The sequence below is a fragment of the Trematomus bernacchii genome, unplaced genomic scaffold (assembly GCF_902827165.1).
Source record: "Trematomus bernacchii unplaced genomic scaffold, fTreBer1.1, whole genome shotgun sequence".
NCBI lineage: Eukaryota > Metazoa > Chordata > Actinopteri > Perciformes > Nototheniidae > Trematomus > Trematomus bernacchii.
This window is the reverse complement of record NW_022987612.1, coordinates 383,110-404,093: the sequence shown is the minus strand read 5'-3', so window position 1 is coordinate 404,093 and position 20,984 is coordinate 383,110. Positions and strand designations below refer to the sequence as shown.

General features: G+C 41.9%; 1 long non-coding RNA gene and 1 pseudogene across 1 annotated transcript; one reads left to right on the top strand and one right to left on the bottom strand.

Annotated features, from left to right (window-relative positions):
• Nucleotides 1-5,632: 5,632 nt before the first annotated feature.
• LOC117483696 lies at nt 5,633-12,479 on the top strand (annotated as a pseudogene).
• A 6,039-nt stretch (nt 12,480-18,518) lies between these two features.
• LOC117483692 lies at nt 18,519-19,425 on the bottom strand. The gene is made up of 3 exons (XR_004556001.1): nt 19,341-19,425; nt 19,151-19,259; nt 18,519-18,567 (listed from the first exon to the last, which is right to left on the bottom strand). It is a non-coding gene; the product is annotated as an uncharacterized LOC117483692 (long non-coding RNA).
• Nucleotides 19,426-20,984: the final 1,559 nt, after the last annotated feature.

The window sequence follows — 20,984 nt, the reverse complement described above, 5'->3', positions numbered from 1 at the left end:
CAGAATACAATATTAATAGAAGTGAAGTACAGTGCATATATCCCTTATATCCCTTCACAGAACTAAAGTATGCTTTAAAAAAAGGTTTAATGAGATGATGGAATCAAAGCTGAACTATATAAAAAGGCACACATGCTGAAAACCCAACCCCAGCAGGGGGGTCTGGGGGGATTCTCCCCCAGGAGATTTTTAGAAATACTAACATAAACTACGCATTCTGGTACACTCTGAGAAGAAAATAAATAAATCTATTACTACCCGACATATTAATAATATTTTATGCCATTGTTTGTTCTTCACTTTGTTCTGACAGCTTGCTGAGAGAAGAGTAAAGAGGAGATAGTCTGTGTGAATTACTTTAAATTGTGGGTAAGGGCAGATCGCTCCCATTGTTCTGTGACCTGTCAATCATCAAACCGGGGGTCATATTTCATTATGTGTTCATTTTTATCTGAAGTTGTACCCATGGATGTATAAAGAATAGTTCTACCGCAGTTATTCTCCGTGGGGACTTCCGGCAACAATCTTGATTCTGATTGGCCAGAAGACTCGAAAAAAACATCAGCAGAGATGTTTTATTGAGAAGATGATCACTACGTGACAGAAGTTTTCAAAACCATTTATGGTCTCCGGTACTTCCAGTCCAACGCCTACTGCATGCACAGCGTTAGAAAATCGGTCCTTCAAAATAAAAGTTTGCATTTTTTCCCAAAAAAAAAAAAAAAAAAATTCCAATTTTTTTTTCAACTTTTTTTTCTTCACTCACACATCCGCGACCCACTTGAAACGGGTCCGCGACCCACTTTTGGGTCGCGACCCACCAGTTGAGAACCACTGCTCTAGATCATATATTTCTTGAATTCTTGACCATTAGCTATGAGGCTTCTTGCGTTCCACTGTAGTATGTGCAGCACCATGATTAAGGATCTAACCCTCATCCTGATTTTCATTTCCCCCAACTCCATTTATAGCTAGCATTGCATGTATCTGGTCTGCTTTCATATCTTTCATGTCAAGGAATTTTCCAGCTGCCTCCACAATGGCTTTGATTCTATCACTTTTCTTTTTTTAGCTGTAATGCAACATTTAGAGTATGGCATATAAATACCACAAAATTCACCTTTTTCACTCCTAAAACATCATCATCCTCTTTACTCTTGGTGGCGCTGTGGGGTTGGATTTGAAGATTACTTTTTGGTGTGTTCCTGCCATTTTGTATTGTAATGCTCTGCTCCATTCCACTAGGGGTCTTATTGATTGTTACTGTTCCCCTTACTTTCTTTATTGCTTCTGCGTATGAAACTTTGTTTGTAATCTTAACTCTCTGCACCTCTCTGGCCTCTCTCTGCATTTCACATCTTCCAAACGCAGCACTGTGATCTCCTCCACAGTTACAACATTTAACCTTTGCATCCTTTTCACATTTCCCATACTCATGTTTTCCTCCGCATCTCGCACACCTTAGCTGTCCTTTACACTGCTGCGCTGTGTGCCCCATTCGTTGACATGCGTAGCACCTGAGAGGTTTGGAGATGTACTCCCTAACCATGAAGTTCAAATATCCCATTTGTACTGCCTTAGGTAAGGCTCTCTCAAACTGAATGAGAACTGATAATGTTTCTTTGAGTGTGCCATCCCGTTTGCTTTTAAGCCTTGTGACTTCCACTACTTTGCCTCCTTTTAATTCACTTTTAACATCTTCCATTGACATGTCCAATGGTACTCCTGAGATTACTCCTCTCAGTTTTGCCATTGCTCCTGGGACATGCGCCTTCATTTTCTCTCCATTCAGTGAGTTCATTCCGAGAATCTTTTCCTGCTGCTGTTTGTTATTGGCATGTATCAATACCCGCTTGTTGTTCATGAATTTAGCTAATTTAATTTTTCCAATCTCTTTTTCAATTGCTTTGGTAAGTTTAATCGGGTGGTAATGCCCACCATCCTGATTGAATTCTGTTACAACTTTCCACTCGTGTTCTAGTTCTTTATTCAAAATTGCTTGGCTGTCATTTTGACTGACTTTTGATTTTTTGCTTTGGTTAGCCTTGTCTGCTTCACCCGACCAATCCGACCAACTTCGAGCTCTTACTGAGCTATCTCTTTCTCTCAAAGATCTTTTCTTCTTCGCAGCTTTGGATATCATCCATTCCATATTGTTTCTTTGGCTACCATCTGAGCTGGTTGACATGATGAGATAGTCAATGTACAGTTTATGCAAATCCGCCAAAATAACAGTCCAATGCTACCGTTTCTGTATGTTTCTGAATTTTCCGATTCTCTCTGAGCTTTCTGCAACGCGTCTCCGACTTCACTTCCTTCTTCCGGTCCGAACCCCCTACATTGGTTGGGATGATGACAGGGTTTGTTCCCCTTCACAAGTTGCTCTCTGCTGGTGAGGAATGAGGAATACCAGTAAATCAGGTATGGATTGATATCCATTTTGGCCATTTTTGACACCAAGATGTTCGCTTGTATTGTGTTGAATGCTGATGAGAAGTCTAGGAAGAGTACTCTTGCATAGGTGTGACGTTTATCTAAATGTTTAGTAATGATATGAACCAGAGTATCACACCCTTGCTTATAGGAAAATTGGTATGGATCAAGTTTGTCTTTGTTGTACTGATAAGAAATCGGAGCAGAATTCTTTCTAATAATTTCATAATCACAGAGTTGAGGGCTATTGGTCTTTAAACCTTATGTTATTTTGGGCATTGGTTTTATGCGTGAAGTTTTCCATGACAGAGGATGGTGTGCGTGTCGATGGAAGCCTGAAAGATCGGTAGCCATCAGCTAAATCAGATCAACATCAGCTCAAGTCTTTCGAGGCCACTAGATATGCATCATGAAGCCTCAGTTATCTACCACTTACTGTCAATCTGTTTTCAGATTATTTTCTGGTATCTAATAACAGATTCTAATGCTTTCCAGACCACAGGGGATTCCACCCTTTTGTCATGTCTTTGCAATAGCTATTTCCTGGTTTCATCATATTTTCTTTCTTGTATGTTTGTCTGTCTTGGAAAATCTTTAATAAAATCCAATCCAATTTGAAATAACATTTAAGACATTCATCTGCTTTGAATCCGACTCACAATGAGCCACATGTTGCTGATGAAGTGCCAGACACCCAACCTTCAGACCCTTGAAAGGCTGATGGCGCCATCTGCTGGAATTTAAACACTTCTTGGCTCACCATTCATACATAATTGTCAAGTTTTACATCTCACAGAGCCTGTTTTGGTGTAGTTCCTGATTATTGAATCTTGGTAGTTATTTCATTTTTAAAAAACATCCTAAAATCTTAATTGTTGAGAATCTTTGTGACCTCTTTGTGAACTCAGAAAATCAAGAAACATTCATATAGGATTGTTCATCATATTTGTTATCCTTGCATGGACCAAATATTATAGAATAGGCCTATATAGTAGACCTACATTCCATACAGTATATATTGGTACAAAGTAGAATATTTAACTCTACTCTAGAAAAGAGTAGAGCCAAAATGTAATGACTCAACTAAATTATACCTCCCTCTTAAATATTTGAATGTTAAAGCATTCTAAAGTAGAAAGCTGTGACATATCTTATTTGGCTTCATTATGGTATTTAATTACTATTTGATTGAATCAGTTTTTAGTGTTTTGTGTTGTGCACTTCTTGCAGTAAGTTGTATTTGCAGCATTTTGCTTATGCAGTGCTTTTTGTGCATGTTTCACAAAGTTGGTGTTTTTTAATTTGCATGTGTTTTGGCACATTGGTGTTCTTATATTTGCATCATTTCATGAAGTTGATGGAGCTCAAATGCTTTCTCTCTTGCAGGTTTACCACAAGGACAGTATACCTTTTATATCCGGCTTCTTTACACACACTCTCTCCAGTACAGCGTTAGCGATGCTTGCTAATGTAAACAGACCATATTACTTCCAGAACACGCCACCCATTGTTTCTGATACAGCACATAGCTTGACATGTTCTTTATTCAGTCTATATGATTTTGGCCGCTACAAAGTAAAAAACTGTGTCGTTAAAGCGGACTTGTTTTTTCCTTTGTAGCGGCCAAAATCATATAGAAATTAAACGGATAATTAACTTAAAATAACACTGCTGCTGAGGCACTAGTTAGCAGAACTTACGCAGGGCAATGATCCAGGTCCAGACAAAAATCTCCGTTTATGCATTTTATTCCAATAACCATAATAACCAATAACAGGTTTCCTTATTTTTTGTTCCCTAACCCCTAGATTCCACCGGGTCCGTCTGCGCCGCGTTGCGGTTTTGGTCCGGCCTCCTCCGGCGTCATACCCTACCAGGCGCGTTTCAGAAGCATTTCAGAAGCGGAGCGTCTTGCCTGCCGGCTCGCAGTTTTTGTTGATTTGGGCATATTTCCTGGACAGGCTACTTTGTACAGACAAAGTTAATAATAACTGTAATATTCCAGTTATAAACGACATGAATCAAAGATGTGTTGCTGTATTTTAGTGGTAAAAAAATGCATTCATCATCATAATTATTCTATATATATAATTTACACAGTGCCTGTAAACCGGAGGAGAACGCTGGCATTTCTCTTCCTACTTGAAAGACTACGGAGGGATAGGGTCTGCAAAATTAGTTTGTGTGTGTGTATATATCTATATATATATGCTATATATCAGAGGTGGGCATTTTACGGCCCGCGGGCCACATCCGGCCCGTTGGCCGGCCCGTGTGAGGTTGATCATAAATTATAACATAATGAAAAAAAACAGCAACCTTTTCAAAATAAAAGCAACACAGCTGTATTGCTTGCATGGCGTAAATACTTTTCTAACTGTGTTGCTTTTATTTTGAAAAGGAAGCTGCTGTTTTTTTAATTTATTTACGTAAACGCTGATGTTTGGTGATGCTGGCCGGCTAGTCCTCGAAATGTAAGGGCAAAAAAAGAAAGATCGATACTGAATGCCGCGTTTTCAACAAGACATGGACCGCTAAGTATTTATTTACAGAAGTGAAAGGTAAAGCTGTGTGTTTAGTTTGTGGTGCGCAGGTCGCTGTGTTCAAGGAGTACAATTTGAGTCGCCACTATGCTACCAAACACGCAGATAAATACAAGAACCTGTCTGAGGAAGAGCGGGCAAAGGGGTCGGATGCTTTGCTAGCTAAGCTGCAAAGCCAACAACACATTTTCACAAAACATTCCACATCCAGAGATGCAGCTGTCAAGACGAGTTATGTCTTAAAAGTTAACCGTTTTCGGACGAAGAGTTCATTAAGGAGTGTTTGTTGGACACTAATATGCCCGGAGAAAAAGGAGGCATTTGAGAAAGTGCCGCTCTCCCGACGCACTGTTACGAGGAGGATTGAGGACATCGCGGGAAATCTGGAGCTTCAGCTGCAGAACAGAGCAGTCAACTTTGACTTTTTTTCCTTGGCTTTGGATGAGAGCTGCGATGTACGTGACACTGCCCAGCTACTCATCTTCCTACGTGGGATAACTACAGACTTCAAAATCACGGAGGAGCTGGCAGCCATGCAGTCAATGAAAGGTACAACAACAGGGAGTGATTTGTTCACGGAGGTAAATGCATGTGTGGAAAAGTTGGGACTGAAATGGGACAAGCTGGCAGGCGTGACAACGGATGGTTGTCCAAATCTGACAGGGAAAAATGTTGGACTATTGAAGAGAATGCAGGATAAAGTGACAGAAATTAACCCTGAGCAGAAATAGGTATTTTTGCATTGTATTATACATCAGGAAGTGTTGTGTAAGTCAGTGTTAAAAATTAACCATGTTGTTGATGTTGTAACTAAAATAGTTAACTTCATCAGGGCAAGAGCATTGAATCACAGACAGTTTGTTGCACTTTTGGAGGAAAGTGAGACTGAACATCGTGACATACCCTACCATGCAGCTGTCAGGTGGCTCAGCCTGGGCAAAGTGCTGAAAAGAGTATGGGACCTGAGAGAAGAGATTCAAGACTTCTGTGTGAAGAAAGGAAACGACATCCCACAGCTTTCAGATGCAGACTGGATGGCAGACCTTGGTTTTGCTGTAGATGTGACTGCACTAATGAGTGAACTAAATGTCAAACTGCAAGGCAAGGGCCTTTTGTGCATGACATGTACAGTGCAGTGAAGGCTTTCATGAGAAAGCTGCAGCTTCTCTCAAGCCAAATGGAGGACAACATTCTCACGCACTTGCCAACACTGAAGGAAGCCACACCATCAGCTGATCACCTCCAGAGGTACTCATCCATGTTAGAAGCACTGCATGGTGAGTTTTCAAGGCGATTTAAAGACTTCAAAACAGTTGAGAATGAAATGAACATGATCTTTTCCCCATTTACATGCCATGTGGATGATGCACCCAGTGATGTTCAGCTTGAACTCATTGACCTGCAGTCTAACACACTTCTGTCAGAGCACTTTAGGTCAGTCTCACTGCCTGAGTTTTACTCTTCCCTGAAAGAGGAGAACTTTCCACACATCAGGAGACATGCTCAGAAGATGAGGGTCCTCTTTGGATCTACCTACATATGTGAACAGACATTCTCAGTGATGAAATTCAACAAATCCAGATACAGATCCTCTATCACTGATGATCACCTCTCAGCTGTCCTTCGCATATCCACCTCAGACATTGAACCAGATTTCCGTGCACTTGTTCAAGCCCAAGACAGACTGGATTTTCTCACTGAACAAGTAAAATTAACTGAAAAACAAAAATCAAAAGCACTCATTTCTTTTTGTATAAAGCTGATTCATTTCTTATCTTTAACATACTGTAAAACACCTTTTCAGTATTGGTATATTGAGCAGAATTAAGTTCAACTTATTTTTGATTCGGCCCCCCAACACAGCTCGAGTTTCTGAAGTGGCCCCTTGTAAAAAATAATTGCCCACCCCTGCTATATATGCTCTGAAAGTTCCACTTCCTGCCTGCCCGACCTTACGTTACGGCTGTGCCGCGACAAAAATAGGATTCGATCCTAATTTTAGAGGAGCCCTGCGCCGAGCCGCTTCTGGGACGCTTCTGAGCCGTAACGCGCCGCGTGTGGTGGAATAACACCCATTGACTAGAGTGGCCGCGATCGCCGTGAGCACCGCGGAGCAGCCGTAACGCGCCCGTAACGCGCCGCATACAGACCCGGTGGAATCTAGGGGTAAGCCTTTCCTATGGCTTTCCTTCTTTTTCTGGCTTGAAATACCCTGGTAAAAAACCATGTGCCTGCTAGTGCTCTGCTTCCTCACCTGTCTCCAATATATACAATTACACCAGGTGCTCTAATCACCCAGTGCCCAAAACTGCCTTCAAAATAAAAGCATAGAAACGACTTTAATGACTAAGAATACATTTACTATAAACAGCAAGAAAATAAATGTTTAAATATTAAATAATATAAAGAGATATATAGCTCCAACTGTATATGCGGACGATAGGTTGGGCCGTGGGCGTTACGTTGCCAAGAGTTCAACGTAAAGCCTGCCCACATTTCAGTTATGAAGTCATGACCGCAGCAAATCTGGATCAGCTCGATTGTACCTCCGTTTCTAGACGGACTTTGTGAGTCTACTGACACACCGGGGACACATATTTATGTATAAAAGACATAAAAAAGTGCATTTTGCATAATAGGTGACCTTTAATGTCAACTGGGCAAATTCTGACAGGATAAAGATTGGTTTTAGTTTTAAACTTTTCATGAAAATATTCATTTCCTTTTCTCTTTATTTCTTGCATTGTTTTACTTCCTGCCTTAGTAATTGTTTGCCCTGGGCTGCAGTCGAATTGTCAGTTTAGCTTAGGAACCTTCCTAACGGAGTGAAATGACCCGGAAGTACCTCATCCGGCTTTCACACCAGCGCTTTTCCCTTTCTAGCTCCGAGCTAGAGCTTTTCTGGTTCAGCTCCGGTTTCCCTTTTCAGCTCCCGCTCTGTTCACACCGCCCAGCTGCCGCTGCTGCGTCATGACGTCACCGTTTACATCGCTGATTTTCTCCCCAACGGAGCTCACAACAACAACAACAACAACGGGGGACTGCGTCGGGTCGATGATCGTGTTGCTTTTAATCATACGAAGCCAGATTAAATTAAATAACAACTTCTCCAACCTTATACTTTTCTCCAGAGTGTCGTGGTTCATTGTTTATTAATGTGTTTCAGCGGCATTTAGCGACCGCTGCAGTGCTGGCTGCTCTTCCACGGGAGTTTATTCTCCCGTTAGCTCCGGGTTAGCTCACACGGCTCTAAAGTATTCACTGTCTGACTGTCACACAAGCAGCTGATACATATCCCCAGTTCCCCTTAAGTGAATGTGTGTCAGTCTGAATTGACGCTGTTTGGCATCACAACGCTGTTATGAAAGTTTCTCTGGTATAACATGGGTGATGTTAGCATAGCAACCGAAGCTAAACTGACTACTTGCTAAGCCGTTTTCTACAGGCACATTTTACCGGCGTATTTTTCATTATGATTCTACTTGTGATAGTCGGACATGACAACCTGTGCAGCCCATGTATTGATTCCATCCGATAGCTGCTATAATAACAAACAAAACGTCTGCCTGCTCTCCACAATGATCAATAACAGCGAACGGATGGTCAAAGTAAGGTACAAATAAACAGAATCACACGAAGCCTGGTTAGTGTTGCCTGACTTTATAAAGTGTGTTTTTTTTTATAAGTGTGCGGTTGCCTTCTAGTCACTTTGCTCAGCGCTACTGCTTGTAGGCAGGCATGACGAGACTCTTCAGTCGACCCATGTTCAGGGGAGGTGGGTTTAGTTTCCTGCACGCCTCGATGTAAGAGAGACGTAAGCGACGCCGCCTCTTAGCTCCGAAGCTCTTGCTTCTAGACCGACAATTTTTTGGAGCTGGAAGTTAACCGGATTCCGGAGCTAAGAGGCGGCGCCGCTGCAGTGTGAACAGGAAAAACCGGTACTTTTCAGGCTCCAGCTCCGAGCCGGAGCTGAAAACGCGTTGGTGTGAAAGGGGCATCAGTGGCAGCTATGATAAGAGCCGTTGGAATTCTCTAGATCAGTGTTTCTCAAACTTTTTCATACCAAGGACCACTAAAGTAAACAGATATGGTTCTAAACTGTATTGAAGTAAACATGTATTATTTTGAACTGTATTTTAGTGAACATGTATTGTTTGAACTGTTTTAAGTAATCCTCACTTACACTCACTGACCCAGATATCCTGCTACACACACATACACCTCCTCCCACCAGCACACACACATATTCTTTTCAAGGTCCTTTCTGGGCATCAATATATCTGTGTACAATGTTTGGTTGTCTGGGAAAGAATAGTTTGTGTGAAATATTCCTTGGGAAAGTAAAGTGGATACAGGTGCAGAGATAAAGATTGACTCTGTCCTTGTGTACTTCCGAAAATGTCACGCTCCATCAGAAGAAACATACTTTTTTCCCAGAACTCTGATTCGCTGTATTGGACCCGACAAGAAGTGAATCCAACCAGTAAAAACAGTGGTCCGTGAGCGCCCCCTAGTGGACCATGCACTGCTCTAGATCAGTGGTTCCCAAACTTTTTGTGCCCAAGGCACACCAAAGGACAAGTAAAAATCTCAAGGCACCCCTATTGTGCAAAATAGCCCTTATAACACGTGTTATCACTCATATCATGTAAAATATCTGTAAATGTGCATAATTATTTACTAATGCCAAATAAAATGTGACAAAGACAACTATATTACTCATGAAATATTTATTAATGAAATATTTCAGAAATTAATTTCAAACTTTATCAAATTAGGCTTCATCAAAGCAGCAACACACTCATTTAAACCAGACAGGTCACAAAATTAAAAATTGTGGAGGATCAGGCTTTGGTGGTCGGCTCCCATCTCGGCGCACAGCTGGGAGAAGAGGCGAGATTTCAGGGGCCTTGATTTGATGTAATTCACCATCTGCACAGCCTGATTCAGCACCTCAGTCAACTCCGGAGGCATGGTTTTGGCAACTAATGCCTCTCTATGCAAAATGCAGTGGTTTGTCACGATATGTGGGTTTTGTGCTCTCACCTTAGCAATAAATCCTTTCACTCTCCCCGTCATGCTTGCCACACCATCTGTGCAAAGACTGACGCACATATTCCAGGTCAGACTGTTCTCTTTTAAATAGTTATTAGTTACCCTGAATATTTATTCTCCCGTAGTATGGCTTTCCATTTCTTTGCAGAAGAAAAACGTCTCTTTGATAGAGTCAGCATCAACATATCTGACGTTTGCCAGAAGTTGTGCAGCCCCACTTATGTCAGTAGATTCGTCTATTTGTAGGGAAAATCTGCCGCTCGCCTGCAGTTTCTCTGTCAAATGTTGCTCAATGTCTTCTGACATGTCGTCGATTCTTCTTTTGATTGTATTATCAGACGACGGCACTTTGGATAGCTCATTTGCGGCATCTGGACCCAGCATGACACCTACAATTTTTTTGCAAGCGGGGAGGATGAGTGTCTCCGCTATTGTGTGAGGTTTCTTCTGCTTTGCAATGAGCTCCGCTAGCATGTAACTAGCCTCCATTGCCTTTTCAGACACTTTCACACAATCCAACAAACGGTCTTGCTGCCTCTGGTTCAGATCCCGCGCTCTTTTGAAGTAGGCCAAGTTTCTCTGAACATGGAAGGGATGTTTGGTTTCCAAGTGCCTCTTCAGCTTGCTTGGAACCATGTTCGCATTAGCTAACTTCTCCCGACAGACGACGCACTTGGGCTGAGGATTGTTGCCATCCCCTGTCCAACTGAAGCCATAAGACAGGTAACTTTCATGATACTGTCTGCTGACAGTTTTTTTCCTCTTTTCTTTCGGTGGTGGGTTGTCGGCAGTCTCTGCACTGGGGGTTGGTGGTTTGCTCCGCACAAGAAAGCGCTCCATTTTCCCTCTTGCGTGTTTCTCTGTTTTAATGTTGTCCTTCAGCCTTCGATGTGTCACGGTCTTATAATTCCCACCTGAAACTGCGTTAACAGCGAAATATGGGGTTCTGTGAGGATTTTTTTTAAAAGAATTGTTTTTAGGTATAGAGTTTGCCTCTGTATTATGAAATGAGTGCATACAAAGTACTGATATAGTAAATTAAAAAATAATTATTTTTGTGTAGTTGTATATTGCAATAATAATGTATGGTTGTCACAAAATCCCACGGCACACCCGGACTTGCCTCACGGCACACCGTTTGGGAACCACTGCTCTAGATGATAGGAAAGGAGGTTTGAAACTTCAGCCTCATCTCAATACCCCTCCTCGACTCCTCCTCGACTCCTCCTTTCCCTCACTCGCGTCCCTTCCTTGCGTCTTAGCTCCGCCTCCGTAAGATGCGAGCGAGAGACACGAGGAGGAGACGCGAGGACAGAGGAGTCCTCAGGTATTAATTGTAACGTCCTCGTTCACTCAAACGTCACTCTTAAACGACGTCTGTTAATGATGACATGTGCACAGCTGTATCCCCTCTCATTGGGTTTAACTGAATAACCCTTTAGAACCGGCCCATTTGTTGTTAAATATTTATTTAAATGAATGAATCTTTCTCTTGTTAGTCAAGGAATTCAATGTATGATGGTTGGTCCTGCTTTTGTGTTCCGTTTTGGTGTAAAATGTACATTTCAATAAAATTATAATAATGTGAAAGCCTTTACTCTGAACATGTGTGTCCTGTAGATCCCCATATTCACCACAAACCCACATTCAGGACTGCATTTTAAATAATTTAACTACTCAATATTTTAACACAAAACAAAACAAATAATTGTTATTTATCAAGATCTAGCCATTTATGAAATAGCTTTCTTAATAGCTATGTTTTAGTGACGTTCAAGATCATTAAACATGACTTAAATTGTTAGTATAACCTTAAGAAATGAATTGCACATAATAATTCCCACGGAGCTGTGAGCACTTATACATTTATGTGACGCTTTTCCACTCATTCTTCCAGTTCTCCGTTTTCCTCTCTTGAAATCGACCAGCTGTGAAGGTGGGGGCGGGGCTTTTATACGCGAGTAGTGAAAACACTTCCGCGTAGTCTGCTCTTGTGTATCCTCCCTTTCGTCTCCTCCCACACCCCTCCTCCCTCACCCCTCCTCGACTCCTCCGTGTGCATTTCAGCTATTGGGACGTCCTTCAAAATGGCGTGTCTTGATCGATTTCCGGGTCAAGTCCTGGAGGAGGGGAAGAGAGGAGTCGAGGAGGGGTATTGAGATGAGGCTTTCCTTTATAAATGAGGTTAAATTGTTAACATAGGTTCAGGAGCATGGCCACGCCTAAAACTCCGCCTCGAACCACGGCCACCCCTATTTATATCCGGCAAACTTCCGGCCACCGCTTGTCTCCATCCTTTCAAAGACTGACAGGCAGACCGTGATTCACGCCACGCGTCGTCACGGTTCAAACAAGCGGCAGGCTTCTTCCCCCGTGGATGATGATTTGCTTCCAGAGTCAGAGATAGCGAGACACATGTGCGAACGACAGCACCAGCAGGTAACCTGAAAATATCATGTAGGACTTTGTAGAGCAGCAGCGATGTGAATAAGCAGGCAAGCAGCAGCAACATGAAACACAGCAGCAGGAACATGAACATGACGCAGCAATAGCAAGTGAACACAGCAGTGGCAGCAGCAGCATAGCGAGGCAGAGGCAGGAAGACCTGGCAGCTTAAATAGAGCGGCATGTTTAGGAGAATGTGTTTGGTTGGTTGTAAGAGGGACGAGGTGCGTCACGTGTTAATGTATCATTGGTGCTCGAGTTGACTGCCTGAACTAGCTCGCAGGCTTCGCCCCATTGATGCAAAACAAGTGAAATTTGACCTTTTTAGAGAGATTTAGCACAAAAAAAACACTTCTGGGGTCATTTGGGTGAATTTTCCATATCTCTGGCCCCCTGTTACGTGCTCCCTTTTCTGTTGTCTTCTCTGTCTCTCTGCTGCGCAGGTACACCTGGTCCGCCCCTGGCTCCGCCTCCCCCAGGTGTCCTAATTCCATTCAGCTGGGGACTTAAAAGGAGAAGCTGGAGGAGAAGAGCGGTCTCCCTATCCTTATGCCGGAAGACTCCGTCCGGGAACAATCTCTCTCATGCCGTTTGGATCTGTAGATTCCTGTTGTTGCTATTTAATGTGTGAACTCTGGAAGACCTGTTAGTATAGGTTTTTTCGTGGCTTTATTTTTCCCGTAGGGTTTTTTCTGTTAGATCTCTGGGTAGAGGAGGGAAGTTCTGGGTCCTACGGCCAGTGGACTGGCTGGCCCAGGCCCCCTTCTTCCTTTTGTTTGTTTTTGCCGTCCTCCAGACGTGGTTCATTTGCCGGTGGGCCCATGTAAGTAACGGCTGTGCTCTTTAACCTGTTCCACTCTGAGCCTGTTTTTCAGGTCTCAGGCTCGAAAATGACATTCCCAGAACAAATGACCATATCTTCCCTTCTAAAAGGGTTAAATTAATAATCTTTTTCTCAAAGTAATGATAAACCTGTGAGTTGGATGTAGAAGTGTCAGAATTAATATAAATGTTTTTTATTTTAAAGAAAATTCAGATTTTACATAGTAAGAAACTGTAAATTATAGTGTCCGTCCAAAAATTATTTTTTTACAGATAGTGAAAACTACCCTTGGATGATGGGTTAGTAGACTAAAAGCTTTAGGAATCCAAAGTACAACATATAATAAGTACCCTGTATCAAGATTGATGCAAAACAAGTGAAATTTGACCTTTTTAGAGAGATTTAGCCAAAAACTGGGCCATCTGGGGTCATTTGGGTGGATTTGACCTATCTCTGGCCCCCCTTGCTCGATCTGGTTGGTTGACATACCCTTTGTGACCGTTAGAGCCAATAGAATCGAAGGAGGAGACTCACATAGACACACATTGTAAAGAAAAAATGTTGCCGCCTTCGCGTGTGGAAAGCGAAACTAAACTGGAGGAATGTCTCCTTCTGGAGTTTGGAAACTAAACGCAGTTTGTATTGCTTATGGATTATCAGAAATAATTTCAAAGAAGGCACAGACACATAGGATGAACCTATGGATTAACTGCAGCATCGTTTTTTTATCGTTTTAATGCCATTGAAGACCACTTTTGACCAAGGTAAGCCATATTTACATGTTTAGCTTCTTGGCTCCACATGTGATGATGTACGCTTTCGTTGATAGCGTCGCGAATGTTTATCACTGAGTGTTGAGGTGGGCACCATTAGATTCAGTGTCTCCAGGACACCAAAAAATAGTGTTTGGTTGTGCATCTAGGATAAGTAATAAGGGAGTTCTGAGTGAGTTTATGTGCCTTTGTAGGTTACGTTTTTTCGTCGAGGCTAATTCAGAGGCTGAGTGCTAGCATTGTGGGGTTTTTTTGAAAAAAAAAATTAAAAAGATCAGTTAGCTGAGTTTCTTCCCGTTACATGGATATAACACATTCATAGTTTTATTCATATTAAGATTCCTTAGACGTTGTTTCCTGCAAATGACGCGTTTATCCGCCCGGTACCGGGGGGAAGGGCGTGAAACAGGTTAATAAATGCTCGCCGATAAGTGCTGCGTGTTTTGTGTGATTTGTTTTATGTTGCGGGCCTTCCCACGAGCCACTACCACTTGGTAGAGGACGGGTCGTAACACCCCCCTTGGTCGATTTTGATGAATGAAATCTCTTTATAACCGCTAGAGCCAATGGAATTGAGGGAAAGTTTCACACACACAGGTTACCAAATAAGGAGTGAGAGTGACGCGTGGCCAAAACCGGAAGCTGCATACACTCTTGGTGGCTACCATTAGCAGCTAACTTTGTTTTCTCCGATTTTTTCATAAAAATTGAATTATGGATTATAAATATTTTTTTCAAAGCGACAGACACATTAATTGGACACTATGGATTAACCCGCAGCAGCGTTTTTATCGTTTTAATGCCATTGAACACGACTTTTGATCAGAATGACAGCTAAGGTGAAACGATCTCCCGTAAAAAGGTACGTGTTGTGATGTCTGTGTTTGCTTCCCCTGTCGCGAGTTCGGATCGCTCATTGATGATCTCTAGGTCGTCCTCCATCGTCGCTTCCAGTCATCCCGGTTCTCCATACATCTGGCCAGTTCATTGGTACTTTGTGCTCCTGCGTCATTCTTGAGTACGTCCACGTATGTTAGTGTGCGACGTCCTCGTGACCGATGCCCGTGTGTTGGTTCCCACAGCACCAATTTGCTGGCTGGCAGCTCTTGATGCCTTTGGCAATGTCCTGCTAGTCTCATTCTCCTGGCTGAAATTTTCTCGCTCACCCTTGGTATTCCCTCGTACAGGATCTTGTTGGTTACATGTCCACTCTTGCTGATGTTAAGTACTGCTCGCAACATTCTGGTGTAGCATCCGTCTAGAGACTTTTGCAGGGTTGGCTTCAGGGTCCAGCATTCACTGCCATAGAGGAGAACAGACTCTACCGTTGCATAGAAGAAGCTGATTTTGATTTGTCGGGGGAGGTTGGAGTTCCATACACTGGTCATGCCGTTCAGGGCCCGCCATGCAAGTGCCTTCCTCACCTTAAGATCTTGCTCGGTTGAGTTGACCCATGAGCCCAGGTACTTGAAGTCAATAGCCGCGTTCACACCAAGTACTTTCCTGTACTTAGTTCCGGCACTAAGAGCCCCGGCGCTTTTAACCCCAGGGCACTTAGTACAGATCGCGTTCACACCGGAGTACTTTTCCCTGAGGGAAGATTACGCAAATGAGCCGCTGACGTCACTTCTTCTTCTTCTGCTTTGGATTTACTGGCAGGCCACAAACCACTTCACGGCGAGTACAGTAGGTGGCGGTATGCACCTTAAAGTTGTTTGCAATCCGCTGCAAAACAAGAGAAGAAGAAGAAAAACTTCCCGCGTATACTGCGACGCCCACCCACTCGCTGTACATTAGGCGTCTGTTGTTTACCTTCCGACCTCAGACATGATGGAGATGGAGTCGACTGAAGTTGTGCTGTTTGTGCTCATGTTATACAGCTTTGTAACTGAGTTAATGCAGCCTGAGCAACTTGCGTACAATAACAAAACAAGCCGAGCACGAGTGGTGGTGGAGAACGCTTTTGGCAGACTGAAGGGCAGGTGGCGGTGCTTGATGAAAAGAAACAACTGCAAGATGGACAAGATCAAAATCCAGGTGGCAGCATGTTGCATATTACATAACCTTTGTGAAAGTAATGAGTACAGGGACGAATATGAGGCATCTGAACAGCGTGTAAATTGTACATTGTAAACATTTTGACAATAAAGCTAATCTTTTGTACAGTGCTTTTGTTTCTCTTTTATTTTCCAGTCAAGACAGGCAACATTACAATAGTGTACAGTGTGGCAATATAATAACAATAAACTGTGCCAGGTGTGTTGTATGCACAGTAAATAGGCTCAGCAGCAAACCCACCGTTATTAGTATATATATATCTTCCTGAGACCCACTGCATCCGTCTGCCATAAACACTATGGAAACATAAATGTTAGTTTCGGCCCATAGTGGACTCCATTTTGTTGTGTAAAATGGGGGGGGGGGAATTAAAGGTTTGCAAATCCCCATGTCCTCCTCAGAGGACAATCATAAAAACATTTAGTTTTAGGTCAAATAATATTTAAAATGATATAAATTACTCATGTAAATCAAATTTAGTTTTGAACATTCACTGTGATTGGGTCTATTATCCACGCAATACACCATATTACATTTTTTTCTTAATTTACATTATTTAATTTCATATTCTGTTCTTGTAAATATCATATTCTATTATATTAAATGTATATAAACTTTTTGCACTACTTTTTATTTTGTATTTTTGTATTTTATTGTATATGTTGCATTGTTGGAGGAGCTCAGGTCAGAAGAACTGCATTGACATTTCTACACTGTAGCTGCTGAGCATAAGAGAATAAAACCTTTGAATCTTGAATCCAACACTTTTTTCAGTGGAAAATCCTAAATTGTAGTTTGGCCATAATAATGCTTTATGATTACATTTCTAGTGAGAAGTGTATATTTTACTTTCAGAATCTACCTCCAGTGGATGTGTAGGATCTACACAGGGTATATACAGGAATCCTGAAGTCAAATGTAAAACCTTTTAAGACCTTTTTTAAGACCCTTTCCATACATTTTAAGACCTCATCGCCACTTTGAGTTTTAACCGGTTACCTTGGCGACACACTTTACCTCACATTGACTATATACAGTATTGATTGTCCTTCCTCCTTATCTTCCAACCATTTGGACGCAAACTTGCATTTCCCCATAACGATGTTGTTTAACAACCGGCGTAAACGGAGCTTCACGCGCTATCAAGCAGTGAGCGTGCAATGTCCTGTTCAGATGACGTCAAATCCAAAGGGATGCCATAAATAAACTACACAGAATCACACTACACACCTACGCACTGATTACATTCAGGTACACTATAGAATACAACCTCTTTGGACAATTTATATACTTATTGAAAACAAGCTACAAAATGTAATACTTGGAAAATGCCGTTTAATACTTTGAAATAGCCTTCATTTTCGCTAAATTGATTTATCAACTTTTAATACTTTTTGAGACCCCGCGGACACCCTGCTACAGTATGATAGATATATTACTTTACACCCGGAAGTATGTATTGTCATTCTTATTGTCGATAAATTGAGGGATATACGCTATATTTTATTAACACCAGTATGTACTTTATACATCCACCTCGAGTGTTTGTCTCTGCACCGGAAATAATGTAATTTTAAAGTTCAACCGCATATTATATAGACTATATCAGCGCCACACCTGCGTAACACATGGTGCCTCTTGTCTGAACAATTTTTTAAGCGATTTGTAATCTATTCTTGTCGACTTGCAGCCTATCTACAAAGATAACTCCACTCTCCTACCACTGCTTACCTCTAATGAGCCTTGGTAGAACTAGTGTCCGAGTCATGGGGTCCAGAACTGACTGAAGACATGTGGAACAGAGGACAGGCATGGTTCCATGTACAGGGACTGGAACTTTGAACAGGTGTTTTCATCTTTTCTGCCTGAAGATTCACAAGTTCTTGATCAGGTGTTTGATGTAGGCTGGCATGATCCTTTCTGCAGCGATGAATAAAGAAAACAAAGAAAACATTTTTAATAATAGTAATGATGGTAACAACAATAATATTAGTATAACTATTTATATAGCACTTACACAATTGCAAAGTGATTCTCACAACAAAAATAAAGAACAAAACAATACCAACAATAAAAAAACAAATGATTATAGGAATGTTAAGAGACAAAGAAATTATAAACATTCTGATAGGCCGACTACAAAAGGTAGACTCAATGGCTCTTGATGACATCAATGCGCAGTCCCAATAGATGCTGTTGTATAAAAATAAATAGATTTATTCTATTTTGTGTTGGATGATTTGTTTTATTGATTGCTGATGGATGTATATATATATATAGGGTTTATTGAACAGCAGTAAAGCATTAAGTTGCTAAATTAACGTACACTGAACTGTAAAACAACTTACCACTATTTAGGAAAGGCTCAGGAGGGTTGACTAGTAGGACAGCAAAGAGGTGGAGGAGGTCTATGTACAACCATTGGTAGATGTTACACCTGAAAGAAAGATAATGAAATAAAAGAAGACAGGAGTACAAACATCCTCTTAAAGTGGGGTAGGTAAGTTTGAGAAAACCGGCTCGAGATAAACTTTTTGTTATATTCCATGGAATGCTCTTAACATCCCGATAGCAATGAAAATCTTAAGTGCTTTGACAAAAAATCCATAAAAAAAATGTAATCTGTGGAAGCCGTAGTACTGTAAAAAGCACGACCAATCATTTTAGCCGGCCCGGCTAAAGTAACTGGATGGCCTACCTGCCTGTCAGCCTTCCATCTGTGCACAAACTTATCTCGTGCCCTCATTGGTCAGTGTGCGCGCTCGTGTGTGTGGAGAAGGGGCTCCTGTAAGGAAGTGGCCAGATTTTTTCCGGTTGTGTATTTTCAAATTCTAGCGGCACTCGAGCTGGTTTCTCCAAATTACCTACCCCACCTTTAAGTAAAAGACCAAATCATGTCAAGCTTTACTGGAGCCTGTTTTTTTCAGTCTTTACAATGCACGTTGGAAAACACATACCATTCCAAAGGCTAAATTCAAAACTCAATACCAATAAATAACTGGGTACCAACAGTGCTTTACCTGATAGAACACGTTCCACATGGAGCAGCAACCATCCGGCTCGGCCTTTTGCTGCATATCATCTCCTCCCTCTCCACTGTTTCCATTAGATCTCTACTGTCCAATAAAACTGAAATTCCCCAAAAAATCATATTAAAAAAAGTTTAAAACAATAACTTGCTTTTGGCATTGAAATGGATTAGAATCTCACCATTTTCCTGGATGTCAGGAAGGCCAGGAAGTCATTCCCTTCAAGACCGCAACCAGTCATAGGAGTTCAAATGCAAAGCCCTGAACGATGACAAGAGCGGAAGACTTACATTTTACCATTCTATTTTTAATTAATACCAGAGCAGTGTGTATACCTAGGCCCTGTACGACATGCAGAGAACAGATCAAATCCCCTGACAGAATCACACACTTTGGTGATATCCTCTTCTGATAATGTTTCATTTTTTAGCAGCAAAGTAACATTACTCAAAGTATGTCAGACCCAACTCATTTACAGTATGTTTTGCATCTCCTCAACAATGGTCTGTATCATTGAGTAGAAAACAACTGTCCCTACAATTTCAGGTAGATTAACACACATTTGTAAGACAAGTTTAAATGAAGCACAAAAACCCTCTTTGTATTAAGCGAGCTGCCACACAAAGTACAGCTTAACATGCTAACCTTTGGTAGAGAGCTACAGTTTGCTAACTTCATGTTCAACACAAAACCTCTAATGGCATTACATTGACAATTTTAAACCAAACGTAACGCTCTCAACTGTAAGATTAACGTTAAGTTAACTTACCCTTAAATAACTACATCACCTTTTTCAGGGGAAACACAAACTGCAGAAAACGTTAGCTGCTAACTGTTGATAGCTAAGACAGCTAGCCTCCTAGCAAACGTAATATTAAGTTAACATTAACGTAACGTTGTAAGAAAGCAAAACGAACCTTCGAGAAAGCTTTTACTCTCAGACTTGGTGGAATTGTGTAGTGTTGCTTACCTCCAGAAGGACTTTGAGCGCGTTTCCCAGTAGACAGAGCTGTCAGAGCGGTGCCTCTCAGAAGAGCAGCCGCTGGGCGGAGTCACAGAAACGCTCAACTGATCTTCTTCACTCCTTGACCGTTGTGCCGTTAGTGCACGTTAGTGCCAGTCATACATACCGCTTTGTTTCAACACTGCCGTCTCGCCGCTCCCCCCGCCCTCTCTGTCTGTCTGTGTCTGTTTCAGTTTAGCCAGCAAGACTACTGAGTAGACCAGCATAAATACCAGCTTCACCAGCATCCAGCTTAACTACCAGCTAAAACCAGCATAGACCAGCATGACATCCATGCTGGTCTATGCTGGTTTAGCTGACCAGGCTGGTCTTGAACCAGCCAGAAACAGCTTGTCCAGCCTGGTAAACCAACTAAACCAGCCTAACACCAGCTAAAACCAGCAAAAACCAGCTAAAACCAGCAACCATCTTAAGTGGTCTATAGCTGTTTTTTTCAGCAGGGGCGGTACCCGCGAAGAATCAAATGGCCAGGTGACGTATCTCAACGAGGCGTTTTGGGGATGGTTATTTTTCTGTGTTAGAGTTTTTACCTCGCCTACAGGGTTGTACTTTGAGGGTTTTGACTCTGCACACCGTTTACATGCATAAAACCTTCATAACACACAAGGGGACGGGTAATAACCGGGAAAAGCATGACATGGGAGCTTTAAAGGATCAATTCATATTACAGGAGAAAGGAAATACAGTTTAAACTGCCATTGCAGGAAAGACGGCCCCGGCCCCCAAAATCACGACTGTGTGAACGTGAAAATGAATTAGACTATCACCTCCATCTTCAGAGCCACACTCTGACTATTATAA